This window comes from Pteropus medius, unplaced genomic scaffold (assembly GCF_902729225.1).
Source record: "Pteropus medius unplaced genomic scaffold, Ma_sr-lr_union100, whole genome shotgun sequence".
Taxonomy (NCBI): Eukaryota; Metazoa; Chordata; class Mammalia; order Chiroptera; family Pteropodidae; genus Pteropus; species Pteropus medius.
Genome location: NW_024353790.1, coordinates 1,282,525 through 1,299,154, shown reverse-complemented (window position 1 = coordinate 1,299,154; position 16,630 = coordinate 1,282,525). Strand labels below are relative to the sequence as shown.

General features: G+C 43.6%; 1 pseudogene; it reads right to left on the bottom strand.

Moving 5' to 3' along the window:
- Nucleotides 1-16,511: 16,511 nt before the first annotated feature.
- Nucleotides 16,512-16,630, bottom strand: LOC120593497 (uncharacterized; annotated as a pseudogene).

Sequence of the window (16,630 nt, the reverse complement as noted above, 5' to 3'; positions counted from 1 at the left end):
ACTGCCCCAGGAATAATGTCACTGGGCATTTCTGAAGTGTCCCCCGCCCCGTCCCTGTCCTGTCTTCGGGAGTACAAATACACAGTAAACTGGCATTTTTAATATATGTCTATTTGAGGATTGTAAGCATTCACAGTAAATCTGTTCTCTGTAGTGTACTCAGTGAGCAGTCCTCGTGGACTAATTTTTTAAGCACTTGCCTTCCGTAATTTGAGTTTTTATTATTTTCCTCTGCCATTTAAAGTTTCATTTTCTAGTTTTGAAGTGTTTTAGGGGGGAAAAAAAAAGATTTTAGAAACCTATATTCCAAGGACTTTAGATGAGGGATTTCTTTCTTTACCAGCTTTCACCAGCCATTCACCAATTCACCAAAAAAAGCAAAAGGTATGGGAAGATTAGAAAAGTTTCATTTAAAGGTCTACAACCCAGGTGGTGCTGGGAACTCCCAAGCTGCTTTCCCATCGTGGGGCTCATCTCAACGCCTCCAGATGTCATAACTTGTGTTCAATTGCTTCGTTTTCTCTCATTCACTCCCCCTACAAGAATATACTCCTGCTGAGTGAGGAGCAGTCTCCACTGGCAAGAAAGATCTTTGGCAGGTTAGTCAATGGACTTATCAACGCATGATGACGGATGCGTTCATAGACCAGAGGTCCTATTTTAGGGAAGAGCTAGTTATCTACTCTTCTGAGGCCAAGGCACGAGGGAAAAACATCACATAACCTTCAGTGTGGCGGGTTTATGTTGGCAATCTTCCCAGGGAGGGCAGACCCTGATCTTTCTGCCTCCATAACTGAAATGTGAGAAACCAGTAACAGACTGGAAGTGGGGAGGGGTCCTGGTGACCACCCCCAACCCCACCCCGCCACGGCTCATGGACATGTGGTCTTGCTACCTCTCTGTTTGTGGTCCTGTAGTAGCAATACCCTCAGAAGTTGAGACCCAGACCAAAAGAATCCCTAAAGCTCCCAGAGGAATACATGGCAGAAATTAAATGACAACGAGGAGGCAACTAGCCAATCCATTAATATTCTTTTTATTCCTCTATTTCCGGGGTTCCTTTAACTAGAATGTACTGACTCTATTCAAGCAATACATGAGTGTTCTTCACAGTAGATATTTGAAGAGCATCCTCTGGTTTCACATTAGTCAGGGATTGGTTTTTATCAAAGTTTACACGTGCCCATAAATATGAGGCTTACCTTATTTATTCCAGAAAAATACATACATATTTGTCCATTGCTTTTGTATAATGTATATGTACAAAGGACTAAAAATTAAGTAAGAAGTGCGTTTTTGTAGTAATTGTTATAAACCTACAGTTCATATCCACAGAAAAAAGTGGAGCTTTGTGGCAGAGCAGTTGGTTAGTAAATGGGTCTTTATGTGGTTCCTTAAATTCTAGGCAGCCATAGACAGACCCCAAAAAAGCTCTGACAAGCTACACGTTAATCAAGGGAGAGTGAACTAGAATTTAGGAGTCGGTGAACTTGGATGAGAAAAGAATTCCATCTTTGTTTTCGCCAACCTCTAATATAGTATTTCCTTCGATCTTGAATGTCGACCACAAGCCACAGCAGTATTAACAGGATCTATGTCTGTCGCCAATAGAAATCATTGATATTTTAACTTTACATTATGGTTTCTGAAGATATTCACGGTAGCATTTATGCTCATCCCTACCTCGACATTATGATAGTAGATCTCCCATCACCCTTGTTATTTCATGTGTAAAGAGCCACATATGTTGCTATAACCAAATCTGGTTATATTTTAATGATTGCATTTTGCTATCATTGGTTTCCTTTATAATCATAACAGGGCATTTAAAAGCATGCTGATGAAGGGGTACACAGCCTTCACCAGACTGTTAAAGGGATCCGTGGCATACAACAGGTTATGACCCCGGGGACAAGGTGCAAGTCTAACAGCCTAAACTTTGGTTCTCCAGCAGCATCGTGCTGCTCTCGGATGTCAACCTGTCTGCTTCTGTGTTCCAGGTCGTCCCTACTGGTCTTGCTCTGTAGCTGAGATTCTAGCTCTGCAAATAGCACAGGCAGCACCTGTGCTGAAGCCCTCCCGAGCCTAACTCAAACAATAAACAAACAGCTCTGGAAACTGTAGAGTGCTGTGTCATTGTACAGCTTGGTTAACAACCCCAACTCCTGGGCCAGCCCCTGAGCTCCCACGCCTGCCCTGCTCTGGGCCTGGGCTTCCCCACATGGCTTTAGGTGTTGCCCATGGCAAATGAGTCCCCCCACCACATACCTGATCTGGTCCCCCACAGCTCACATGGGGCCTCAGCTGGCATCCTAGTTCTGGGAACTACAGGCTCAGGGTAACCAATAACATTATTTCTACAAAATTACAGGTTTTATACTATAATTTACTGGCAAGATCCATTGTCAAATAGTATAATGTTTTAATTCATTAATTTGTGTATTCATTCTACCAACATGTACTCAGCAGCTACCAAGAATGAAGCAGAATGTTTCAAGAAAAAAGGGAAATCAATATACAAGTACCATGGCTGAAGGGAACACATCAGGGTTTCTCCACTGTGTCCCCAACCTATAGCCTAGTGCACTGGAAGGTAGTAGTGGATCAGTAATTCCTGATGAATGAGTGAATTCATCTATCCATTCATTGAGTATTCGTCCTCCCACTGGCAACTGGCATGGGAAGTGGGGGCAGTCTTGTTGGAGGCCTGCCCTTTAGCCTGTACAGTCTGCACTAACTCCATGTAGTGAGCGTCAGAATTGAATTGAGTTGTAGAACATCCAGTTGGGGTTGGAGCATACACCAATGGAGGATTTCACAAGCAAAATGTTTTAGTTCGCGTCATGAGAAACTATTGAGATACGTAAATGCCAAAAGTGTCAGAAATCATGGGGCAGGTTTCATGGCCTACATCGATCGTGTCTGTGACAGATTGCCCACAGGCCCCAGATCACACTTTGAGAACCACTCTTAAAGGGAGGCCATTATTTTCAGATTTAGCTAGCAGAGATTTGTTTTAGTTACAAGCTCTTATCCATTAAGAGATAGGCCGCATTTCTGCTAGCGCTCATAAGGTTCCTGAGAGCAAGCCAGTGTCCACAGCCCTGGGCAGGCACCATTAGTCATTGGAGGTAGGATAAAGCTAAATAGCTGCTGTCACTTCCTGAAAGGCCAGCGTGCCCTACTTGGCGGCTGTTTGTGAGATGTTACCTACAGAGGCACCACATTCTGAATGTGCATTAAAATAACCGCGGGCTCAGGGGATTCCGCAAGGAACCATCCTTAATGATGACTGCTGGACCTTCCTTCAGGTCTCAGTCAGATGGTTGATTTTAGGACAGAAGATGGATGGCATGAACCAAAAAGGGTGGGGAGAATACTTCAAAAGAGAGGAGGACCACGTCCTCGAGCCTTTAGCACGAGACAAAAAAGAATGAACTTCCTCCCTGTACCACCCTCCTGTCATCTTGGCCTATCACAGTAGGTCGTCTTCTCAGTCATCGAATGCTCATACCTTTATGCTGCTTACGGCCTAAGCCAGGCACCCTCCCCAGGTCTGAAATGTGGCCACCTCACCCCAGCATTGTGTCCCTGAGTCCCAGGCTATGGGTGTGTGCTGTCTCTGCTACAATGGACACTTTTCATGGAGCAACACTGTGACTGGCCACGTCCAGTGTATTCAAGGTTGGCTAAATTCATATGAGTTAGTTGAACATCAGAATCCTCTCTGGGCAATGAATAGCTGACTCCCAAGCATTTAGGCTAGTTTTACTTACAATTCTTTCGTTTTTTTTCCACTGGTCTCAAGACCATCTGCATTAGAATGATTTGAGATGATTGTTAAAAATGCAGCTTCATATCTCTATTTAGACCTAATAAATAAACTCTCTGGAATTGATCCTGGGAATCAGTATTTTACCAAGTTCACTAAATTATTCTCTTGCATACTAGAGTTTAAGAATTAACCTAAACTCTACTTTGGTATCACCATCGTGCCTAGCACATGCTTAAAAGATAGAATGTACTAAACAAATACTTAAAGAATAAGTGTTTATCGCCATCAATCTCCTGGCCCCTTGTGGCCCTACCCACGTGTCATGCATCACCATTACAGCACACCCCCCACCCCAATTCCTGATACCCTTTCAGAGCCAAGGAATTACATTTTTGCATGGTATTTCTCCCCTGCCCTTGTCAGCTACAGCTTCTCTAGGCTCCCAAGCCTCCTAAATTTTATTCTTATGCCATGTCAGCAACCATAGACCTCTTAGGGAAGTTCAGTGGACAACGAAGAAGTCAAGTTCAAAATTTCCCATCCCAGAATCTTGTCTGATAATTCAGGGTGAGTCAAGTGCCTACCCATGCGAGGCCGCACGCTAGGTTCAGTGGATTAAAGAAGATGATCAAGAAAAAGGTGGCAATGAAATCCCAGAAGCCATTGCAAGGGTCCTGGGGGGCAGGGCCAGGGCTGGCAAGAGCACCCACAAACAGCATAAGGCTGACCGTGGGGGAGTGGCTTTTCACCCATCTGCCAAGGGGGCTTTATATCCATGTTCCAAGTTAATTTTTTATAAAATCACACTCAGAGGTAAGGCTACCCTTTTCTTCAGCACTCTAGGTTTGTATTTTAGTTTCCTGAAATACTTTAAAAATACAAACTTTCAGATATTTTTTCAATCCATATTTCATTCCACGATTAGAACGAGACCAAAGGCAGATTTGTTCTGAAAACAGCCATGCCTCCTCCGTTTTGGCAGGGCAGAGCTCAGAGGAGGGAGATATAATTGCCCAGACTGAGTTTGAGGTTAGAGTGTTTATGTAACAAATCAGCTAAACTTAAATATTTCTAGTGCCGTGGTCAGGGCCGCAAGACTTTGCCCCAGCACAGCACCGTGAATGTCATCTGTTTACTCAGCCTTGTGTGGGCATCTCTTTATGTGGAAGGGCCCTGCTAGTTTAAAGCCAGTTAATATTTTCTATCATACATCATTTTGCTTATATATTTCACAGTAAGGATTGTAAAGGCAATATTTTAAATCATACCAGTTACATTTGTTTGTGTGCTGGTGAGCGGACGTATCTAATGAATGTTCATTTGGGAAGGTCTTACAATTAAGGAATTTTCCTTTCTCAGATAATTACATGAGCCCTGATAATTAGCCTCCAAGTTGGCCTCCTAATTACCTCCCCCCCTTCCCTTGAAAGAGATGACGTGTAGCAGACAAACAACTCAGACAGACAACCTGAAAGGGCTGGGAAGGCTCTCCCGGGTCCAGAACAAGCCAACTGTATGAGAAGAGATGCTTTTCAACTTCATCATGGAGTTGGGAGTCAAAGGATATTTCAGGGGCCAGAGGAAAAAATGCTGAATAACTCCCCAGTCCTCCCAAGGCATTTTATACTGTGACTGAAATGTGAATTCCCAGAATATCAGACACCCCTAAACTCAAAGTGAGTACAGAAATGCATTCCAAAGCCAAGTGTAAATTACTTTTTAAATTATTCATGCCAACTAGCTCACCATTAGAACAGATAATTGAACGAACTGTAAATACCTATAAACAGAAGTGACAGAAACAGAAACATCCCCAACAAACTACAGATGAACAGAAAAATCCACTTAAGTGCTAAATAATTAAGGAGGAGGGAAGCCAAGGAAGGTGGGAGGCCATAGTTCTGGAGTGACGAGTGAGTTGGGACTAAATGGAAACAGCCAGCAAGAAGGGAGCTGGCTTGAAGAAGAGATGAGATGAGATTTGGCCGAGAGAAAGGGGGAGTGGTGACGAGCTTGTGTAGAGAAAGATAAATCTAGGGTGGGTTCTGGTTTCTGACAAATCTGAAGTCAATGAGGCAAAAGTGACTGATGGAGCCCTGGCTGAGAGAGAGAGAGAGAGAGAGAGAATGGGAGAGAGAGAGAAGCATGCATTATATGAGATGTTTGAGGTCCTGGAACTGTGAGACACAGCACATGGAAATAACATCTCATCTGCAGCATTCCACCCCAGAATGCCCTGCTTCTCTGCACAGTGAGCTGGGGGTAAAAATGTTCTTAGAAGCAACACTCTCCTCTCGCAAGTGGTGGTTTGGAAGCAAGAATATGCTAACTGGTCAATGGTTTGAGATTCTCCTATTTTAAAATATTTAGAGAGTTCAAAGCAGCTAGTCAGAACACAACAGGTTTTAAGTGTAAAAGCATGTGATGTTCCCCTAGACGGCCCCCGTTCCTCATCACGCTATGTTCCAATCCTAACACAAAGATAATCGACAAAAAGAAATGCCATTCAAACCCTGATGAAGTCGGTAGGCAACCTGAGAATTAAAGCCCCAAATTAGCTGGAGATATTGATTATTCCTAAAGGAGCAATCAAGTACAAAAAGTTCAGTTCTTAGCAGATTTTGGAATGGGAGCAGAGATTTGATCAGATGTCCTCCTCCATACACACACCTGACGGTGGCTGGCAGTTTTCAGACTGAGCCAGGGCAACATCGCTGTGAGGACAGAGTGAAGGAGACCAGCCTGGGGGAAGGATAATGAACAGCCCAGCTGAAGGCCCAGCAACCTGGAAAAATCACAGGAACAGGAAACAAGCGAGTTAAGACGGGGTCTATTTATTTACCTGCCAACGAGATTGTCTCCAAAGTGGGTAGGAAGAGAGCTGGTGCCCTACTTTAGACAGCCACCGATTTCTCCACATCAGGCTTTACCCTCAGTGTGGCCAAAGTGGCAAGTGTCCTAGGAGACAGACCTTTCTCCCCACCATGTCACTGACACCACCACACCGAGCATGGAGGTACACTGAGTCATGGACTCCAGTAGCCATCACAGAATTGGCCATACGGGGGAGAGTTCAACACAGGCCAGATGGTGCTTGTCTGCAGACTGCCCCAGAGGAGGGCCGACAAAGGAACAAAAGCCACTGTCCCTCCTGCCCTCACCCCAGTGCCATACAACTTAGTCTTTCCCCATATGTCTCCTGCACCCCTTGAGCTGCTGACCCTCCACTGGAGCCCAGGGTGAGTGTCTGCGACTGAGTGAGTCTGTGCATGGCCCCTTTAAGTGGGGCATCTGGGTTTTCAAGTTCTTTCCATCTCACCCAGATGGCTGGAATCCCCATTGATTTTTAAGGTCAGGTTTTGTGGGAACTTCTCTTCTTAGGACTGGAACCCTGGGCTGGGGAGCCCTGGTGTGAAGCTAGGGCCCCTAGTTCCATCAGGGAGGCCTCTGTAGCTGTGCTTTCCCTCCCGATGCTCAACAATCACATGCGGGACCAGCTTCGGGACCAGCTTACTTGGCATCGCCACCTTCTCCTACTGGTCTCGATGTGGCTTTTTCTTTATGTCCTCAGATGTATGTGTTATGATCAGCTAGACTTCAAGTGGTTCTCCAAGTTGATTGTTTTATAATTTGGTTGTAACTTTAATGAGATCATGAAAGGAGGCAAACCTCACTTTTACCTAGCCTGCCATCTTGACCAGAAGCTTGAGACACGTTTTTCAGTGTCCAGTACTTATCCTATGCACAGTACCACAGGCCTGTATCTGAGCAGATGTAGCCAGGATGAGGAAAGCACACAGCACAGGTAGGCAAGTACACAACTGAATTGTAATGCATCACAAATGAACAATTCTTTATCATTATTCCTAATAAGTAGTATTATTCCTATTCATATTCCAAAAATCCAGAAATAGCAAAATTAAAAATATCAGATCAATAAAGTAATAATTAGTAAGAGTCTATTATACGCATAAGAACAGGCTGTGAACTGGGAGCTTTGAAACCAACAGTTACAGGAAGGCTTCTATAGTGAAAATTCGGAGGCTGTTTATTCTTTGCAATGATTGGTTATAGCACTGACGTTTTTCTTAATGATGGAGGATTGGTTAAAATTGGTTATCTTGTATGCCAATTTTGGAACACTGTTTAAGTTTCGTTTAGTATTTTCAGAAGTATTTACAAAAAGCAACCTATTAATGTCACTTTCATTGCAATATAAGCTAAATTAGGTTTCCCTTACATGGCTTAACTGGTTTTGTCTGCTCAGGGAATTTTCAAGTCTGGTCTCTATTTTGTATTTTATCTTAACACTGCTTACTAGCCCAAAGTAGCAGCTGCTCAATAATATTTTTGTTGCATAAATGAAAACTAATTCATTATTTACGTGGACATTACAACTGCCCAAGAAGGCAGCAGAAAACAGGACAAAGAGAGAACCCCTGAGTCCAGTGCCGCTGGGAAAAGTGTGGCCTTGCCCTGGAGATGGGTAGAAAATGGCAGGGAAGGACGGATTCTCTCCTCACATGCTGAAGCATGTCCAAGGGGCAACAGTAATGCAGAGTAATAATTTGCAAAATTAAAAGAATAAGACTTTTTCCTTAGAGACTTCCTCTCCCTACTTTAATACTGTATCCAGGTTGAGACTTGCAGCTGTGGGACAGGAACCAGTAATGTGCTGGAGTCTGAATGGTGGGGGAAAGGGGGTTGGGGAGAGGAGCCAGGGCCCAGAAAGCTCTGGAAAGTGCCTGCCCTGGGATCCCCTCCACAGGTTGCCAGAAGTTGAGTGCAGGTGCCAGGCAGGCCTCGGTGGGAGGAAAATTCTCACAATGGAGCTGACCCCTGAGGGAGGAGTCCCCACTTGCCCCACTGAGGCCTCACCTCTCAGATGTGATGCCCACAGCCAAGGACCAACGCGAGGGCCAAGTCTGGAGTCTGAGGAAAATCGAAGACACAGCACCACCCCTAAGGTAGCCTCTCTAGAACAATCTCTTCCTCTTCCTCCAGCCAAGGCACCCCTAAAAAAAAAAACTGGGGATGAGACACACTTACTGTTGTGCTTTATCAATGAACTTAATCCAGGGTCACTTTATGACCTGTTTGTTAAGTGTGTTTCCATTTTATCATGACCTGGTCACACTGATTCAGGGCAGACAGTAAGGCAACAGAAGACAAGAGGACATTTCTAAAGTTACTGCAGCTGCGTCCCCCTGCCCACACCCAGCCTGCCTCCTCAGAGACTCATCACCGACCCACACACTGAGTCGTCACAGGCAGAAAAAGTCTTCAGACTGAGCAACAAGAACTAAACTCTGACTAGATATCACAGAGGAATTCCAGGAGCCCTCGGCCTTCCCGGTTTCGCCAAGGGTGCCCTGAGTTGTCTCCAGCAGTGGAACCCAGGGATTTCATAACAACTCTGCTTTCCCAAACTGTAGATCACAGGCAGCTCCGAACTGCGTCTCCTCTGATGCCGCCTTTTGGTGGCCAGGTAGTAACTTCAGACAGAAACAGGTGTTTCCACTCCCACCACTCTCCACTCAAGCGCTGCCTTTAGCTGCACCTGCCTGGGACTGTGCCTTCCCTTGGCCAGGTCCTGGCCTCCAGGCTTAAACCCCCTTCCCAGGCCCAGCGTCTTCCTACAAAACCGCAGATGGCAGACAGGGCCAGTTCTTCCATTTTGTCTTTCAAACATCATGTTGTCAATAGAGAGACTCGAAATCTTGGAATGTTACCACATGTTCATCATAATAAGGCTGAATTTTTAATGCAATTTTCATAATAATCCTGTTATTTTTCTTTGGGTTATCCAAATGTCAAGAATCACTGCCATTCTAATCCACAAAGAGGATTTACGGAGGAGAGGGTTGCTTAATTGTAATGATTAAATCGACTCCATGCAATTGTAGTGTGCCTCCTTTTTCAAACCTGTTTATTTCCATAGTAAAAAAAGAATCCTCAAAAGGTTAATTATAGAATTACTATCTGACCCAGTGATTCTACTTCTAAATATAAGCCAAAGAATTTAAAACTGGGACTCAAACAGATATTTGTACACCCATATTTATAGCAGCATTATTTACAACAGATAAAAGGTGGAAACAACCCAGGTGTCCATCAAGAAATGAATGGATAAACAAAATATGGTATATATGTACACACAATGGATGAAATGCTGACACGTGATACAGTAAGGATGGACTTTGAAAATATGCTGAGTGAACTAAACCAGACATAATAAGACAGATATTGTATAAGTCCAATTATAAGAAGTGAATTAGGCAAATTCATAGAGGCAAAAAGTGGATTGGAAGTCAACAGGGACTGGAGGTTGTTGCTTAATGGGTACAGAATTTCTTTTTGGGCGATGAAAGAGCTTGAGATTACATAGTGGTGATGGTTATACAATATTGTGAATGTAATCAATGTCATTGAATTGCACACTTCGAGTGGTTAAAATAGTAAATTTTATGTTATGTGTGTTTTAGCACAAAATTTTGAGAAAAAATCAGGTTTTTTAAATTAGTAGGACAATTTTTGACTACTAGAATTAGTATTGTAAGTCATTGTAATGGCATTTATTTCCAACATACAGCTCCCATTTAAATGTCCTTAAAACTTAGCTGCCATGAGCAATGTGACTGCACGTTGTCTGGAAATGCCATCTCAAGCAGATGGGTCCAGATGAGTGGCAGAGCCAGCATGTCTAGCCTTTTATCCAGCCTCTGCTTCCTGCCTGTGTGACAGAAGCAAGTCACTTAGCTGCACAGTGCCTCAGTTTCCACATGGTACAATAATGACAATAGTTGTTTGATAGGATTGTCGTAAAGGTAAAATGTGTTTTAAGTGCATGTGCTTAGTACAATGCTGGCACTTAGTAAGCACATATAGTTAAGCTATTATCCTTATTAATAGTACCATGGCAGAATTCAGGTTTTTTTAATGAATGATTGAGATGTAAAGGGGGAAAATGATTAAGAAGCGCTAACAATTCCAAGGAGAGGAACCTGGAGAATGGTTCAAAGGCTTATGACACGACCCAGCGTTGGCAGGTGAGGTGGGGCGTGCAGGTTTTCTGAACATTTCCGGTGATGAGGCTGAATCTGCTGGTGGTTCCCTGGGGAAGCAGAACAAGCCCAGCCTGAGTCATTTTCAGGGTTCCCTCCGCTTGATCCCTTGGGAGCCTCTCTCTGGTCACCAGCATCATGGAATCACAGCTGTAGGCAAATGGACCTGGTGTCTCCTTAGTTATTATAATTGTTTCCTCTTACCAATGGCATCTTGTAGGTTTATGCTCCAAGATGCATCACCAGTATAGACCCTTTAATCTTCTCTTTCCCTTAGCTCTCCAATCTCCAAACAACCATCCTACTTTAGATCTCAGTGACAAAGAGGGAGGCGTGTGAAATGGCCACTGGATTGGTCTGGATGCACATCTGGCTTTGAAAGTATCAAGCCTGATATGAAACCATTCCAGTAAGAGAAGAGAGAGCTCGGGCAGGGGACCAGAGCTCATGCATAAACAGACCCCTCAGCCTTTGTGGCTTTGTAGCTCAGCCAGCAGCAGGAGTTGGAGTTGGAGACGTGTAGATTTATCTTTGACGACTTCAGCTGTTTTTGTGTCCTGATTGCTTTCCTCAGTGTGAGTTGCAGCTACTGTTTCCAGGCTGTTTTTCTCTATGGATCATACCGGATTCGGCCCCCTCCTGTGAAGAGAGGGCGCAACTCTTGCTTCCCTTAATCACTGCTTTGGCATCAGCACCAAAATCTTTATACGAGGGATCACAGTGACCGAAGAATCCTGGGACCGGGGAGCGAGAGCACATGCTGTAAAGGCTCGAGTCCGGGGCTCCTGTCCAGCTGGCCCAGGGCAGAGAGGGGGCACACCCAGGGATGGAGAGCGGAAAACCAAGCCTCCACAGCCCCAAAATGAATAAAGCTTCCTAAGAAAAAGTGACCGAGAACAATGCAATGCCCACTAAAAGTGGAAGGTAAAGAGGAAGACGGGTGAGATTTTAGGTCATAAGATACCCTGGAAATTTATTTTCCCAATTCACAATTTTTTTTTTTCTGATTCAAAGTTTCTCTAATGATTGTTTAATGGTACAGAGTTTCAGTCTGGGGAAACCCAAGAAGTTCTAGAGATGGATGGTGGTAATGGTCTCACAGAACTGTATACTTAAAATGGTTAAAACGGTAAATTTTATGCTATGTACATTTTTCCACATTGAAAACAATTTGTTTAAAGTACAGTAATTGTCAGACACCTATAAACTTTTTGACTCATTTGATATACACGTTGTCTCCTCATTCTCATTCACTTTTTGTCTGGGGTTTAGGCCGGCTCTGGTTCTGATTCCTAGATTCTGCTCTAACTAGTTATGTGACCTTGAACGAGTCATCTCGAACCTTTCTGGTCTTCGGTTGCCTCGCTCGTAAAATGAGAAATTTGCAAAGAATGGTCTGTCACACTCTCTTACAGCTTTGATAGTTGAGGATTGTTAACGACTAGCATTTACTGAGAACATGCCAGGAACCAGGCTCTCTGCTTCGCTTTTTACCGGCGTGGCCTCATTGACTGCTCACAAGGATCCCGTGAGGGCTGGCACGACCATCCTCATCTGAGAGAGAGGAAACCGAGGCTTAGAAAGTTCGGTGATTTGTCCACGTCCAGGGTGTGAGTGGGAGGGGCGGGGTTTGGATTTGGTTCTGTGGGACCTCGGGCCCAGCTCTCAGCTGCTCCGTCCTGCAGCAGGAAGACGTCAGAGCCGAACCAGCACGGAGCTTTCTCCCTGGAAAAACCATTAGCCTGGAAAATAAGACCTATGTCCAGCCAGAAGCCGATTCTGCTGTGCTTTCTATTCCACTCAGCGACAATGCTGAGTGGGGCCGAAGGGCGGAGGCAGGGAGCAGGACAGGCAAGCTGACAGCCTGCTGGCTCTTAAAAAGTCAGGTCTTCACAGTAGGGTCCATTATTTTGACTTAAACTCATTGAAATCGCCCCAAATTAGATACATCCTCATTTCGTTTTAATTAAAATATGTGTGAGAAAATAGGCATTATTGGTAGATTATGTTTATTCTTATTCCTCACTGTTAATACAATGATGAGTTGATCTCCTGGGTGTCCAGGCTCTGAGACAGATATCAGTTAACCCTCAGCTGTGCAATGAAGACTCACTGACCTTCCAATATTCTCTAAGCCTGTTTTGACCATGATCTTTTCTGTCACCCTTAACCACAGCAATCATTAGCAAGAAGCACAATGGGCACGTCCGTGTTTGCCCAGGGACCTTCAGCCAGAGAAGAAGGAAGAAAAGGAAGAAACTCAGCATCAGCTGCCCACGGAACATGGCAAAGCCATGGAGTACTTACGTTGGTTGACTAAAAGCATTGAAAATCAACCCGGGAATTAGATAATCGGAAAAAAAAATCATTGGAACGTCTGCACAAGGACACTATGTAAACACTAAGAATGAGTCAGATCACTAATGAAGTAAAGAAATCATCATCAAGTCAGCAAACGAAGCTTCGGAACTTGAAGCCAAGCCGAGCAGTCATGGACTCAGATCTGAAAACAGTACTAAGATCCTTAAACAAGAAGCCACCAAGGCCACAACAAACAACCTGGGAAAAGAATCTCACAGGACACAATAGCAGGGCAGCTCAAGTGCAAATACAGGGAATAAAGCCATGTGTGCCTTTCTCCTGAACACTGCAATGGCTAATGTTCGTCACCAGGACTCAGTAAAGGGGAACTGATAGTTATAATTGGAACTCCACCGACTAGCACTTGTATTCTGCTATATCTATTTATGCTTGAGATACTAAACACACACACACACACACACACACGCATACACATGCCCTTTATTTCTTAGGATTAAAATATTCCATTTTTTCCTATAAAATCCATAATTTAAAAGGCCACTGGTGATACCTTTACATAGAGAGTTGGATACTAACTACCAATAACCAAGATCTATTACCTGGTGCAGGTAAAACCAGGTAAGTAGCAGTGTATTAGTTAACTATGGCTGCATAACAAGTGACTCCAAATCTTAGTGACTTAAAGCAGTAACTATTATTTGTTATCTCTCACAATTCCAGTGGATCAGAGACACAGATCATAGAGGGAGCACAGTTTTATCTCTGCTCCACAGGACTGGGGCCTCAGCTGGAAGGTTTGTAGGCTGGGAGCAGGAATCATCTGAAGGCTTGTTCTTATGTGTCAGTTGATGCTGCCTGTCAGCTGAGGGCCTAACTGGGGCTGTTGACACATGGCCTCTCCCTGTGGCCTGAGCTTCCTCACAATTCGGTGGCTGAGATCCAAGTATGAGCATCCGAGAGAGAGCCAGATGAAATCTGTATCCTTGTTATGACCTAGCCTGGGAGTCACACAGCTTTCTTTTATTATACTCCATTGATCGAGGTGAGCATAGCCTTCGCCCAGATTCAAGGAGAGAGACTCACATCTCTGTGGGATGAATGCCAGTCACACTGTAAGAGGAGCATATAGAATGGGATACACATGTAGGCATGGCCATCTTAGGAAAATACAACCTGCCCTCACAGAATTCTGATTTAAAGCTGATTTCTGTAGGGATTTCATGAACAAGAGAGTCCGGGTGGATCCTAACATAAAGAGGAAGTATTTGTTGTTTGGTGACATGGTGGGAGATAGAGTTAGAAGTGTATGTGAGGGCCAGATTTCAGAGTCCCAAATGACATATTGAAGTGTGGTCTTTGTCTACAGCCATGCCACCTTAACAAGCCCGATCCTGTCTGATCTCAGAAGCTAAGCAGCGTCAGGCCCGGTTAGTACCTGGATGGGAGACCACCTAGAAAGATCAGGTGCTATAGGCATAAAAAATAAAAAATAAAGTATCGTAAACTGACAAGGTCCTTGCAATCTTTTTTAAGGCAAGGGTTGCCTTGCCTTAAAAAAAAAAAAAAATAAGTGTCTTTATTCCAAGGGCACTGAGGATTCACAGAAGTATTTTCAGCAAAGATTGCCATCATGGCCCTGGAGAGGATGGATTAGGGAAAGGAAAGGCAAGAGACAGAGAGATTAATTGAGAGCTAATTAAAGTGGTCCGGGTGAGATATTTCAGGTGTCTGGACAATGACACTTATCTACATCTCTGAGCCACCAGCCTATACCATCTGTGCATTTTTACTCCTGTCTAATATTCAGTGAGGATTCCAAATAGTTCCAGTATCTATATTAATAGATTATAGGTCTTAATGATATACATTTGATATATAGTTTTTATTTGTAATCATACACGTATGGCATAAAGCAATTAGCCTTAAAATTACATTTACTTAATCTATGGCTATGAAATTTTATAGAGCATTGATTTTGCTTATAAGTCTCACAAACTTTCTTACATCATTTTCTTGGACTTGTTTTTAGTGCATTACTTGAATATGTCACTTTGGCCCCTTCGTTCTCCTTTTCTGACTTTGCTTGACCCTTAGCCTAAGCCAAAATCAGTGAGCAAATGAACACTTTACTGCTGGCTGAACTGTGATTTGGGAGTTCTAGGTACTCGTGGGGTGGGGGAGGGCCAGGGGCATGCCACAGACATCTTTAAGAAGCTGATGAAAATTCACAGCTAATATGGGCACTCTCAGGTGAGCTTGCCTCATGAGATGGCAAATTGATTTCAGGTACTGGCCTGAGTCAAAAGGGTCGTATGAATCAGCTGTCAAGTTATCACGTGGATTAGGTCACAGTGGTCACGAGTATTCCTGGCCTCTAAAATGAGGGCACTGTATCACTGGAGGTAGTTGTGCATCTCTTTGAACTTCAGTTTCTCAAGATGGGAAAGGTAATGATGAAATTTTACCCCCTAGAAGCAATGTCCTGAAGTGCCGACCATATGCTTGGAAATGTGTATTTGCTTGTGTCCACAATCAAAGCAAGTGTGACCTGTCCTTTCAAATGACCCTCTGAGGTTGCTTCTACAGCTACAACTTATAGTTTGGTTTACGCTTACATTACTTTATTTAAACTCTAATGTAGTAATATAAACATACTTCAGCACAATTTATGGGCCTGCAATTCCTTCTATCATAAATGGCTTTTTTTTCCTTCTTGAAACAAACTCTTGAGTCTAGACTTTGTCAGGTTGATACATGCATTTGGGAACTGTTTATACCAAAACCATATATACACATTCCAGAAACATGCCTTGTTACTGATCTGAAATAAAGATGATGAGCCTTTGACTCATAAAGAGACACCCAAAATTGTTTGAAGTACAAACTCTGATCTATTACTAAAAAGAGGCGCAAAGGATTGATTCCTCAAAACTTGCTTTGTTGCTTTAAGAAGAGACAGGTGTTAGAAAGAAAGCTACTTTAGATCAATATGAGAGAGAACTTTCTCATGATACAAACTATTCTGCTATGAAAGGGACTGAGAAATCTCTAAATAGTGACTTTCCTCCCAGGGGAAGTGCTTAAACAAAACTGCATGACCGTCTTCAAAAAATGGTAGGAAATGATTCAATCAACCAATGGGAAAGAAGATGGACTCGAAGATATCTTTCCATTCAAATATCTTATCTTAGATTTCTCCAGTGAGCCCACGAAGATGAAGACAGGATTGTGTGAATGACTCAGTCCTAAAGAGCAAATTTTTTTTTTTTTAGATGAGGCAGCTCTTGGTTGACCTCACAGATTGCAAGGACATTGTCAGTTTACAATCTCTTATTTTTTTTTATTTTTTACGCCTACAGCACCTGGTCTTCCTAGGTTGTCTCCCATCCAAGTACTAACCAGGCCCGACCCTGCTTAGCTCCTGAGATCAGACAGGATCGGGCTTGTTCAGGGTAGCATGGCTGTAAAC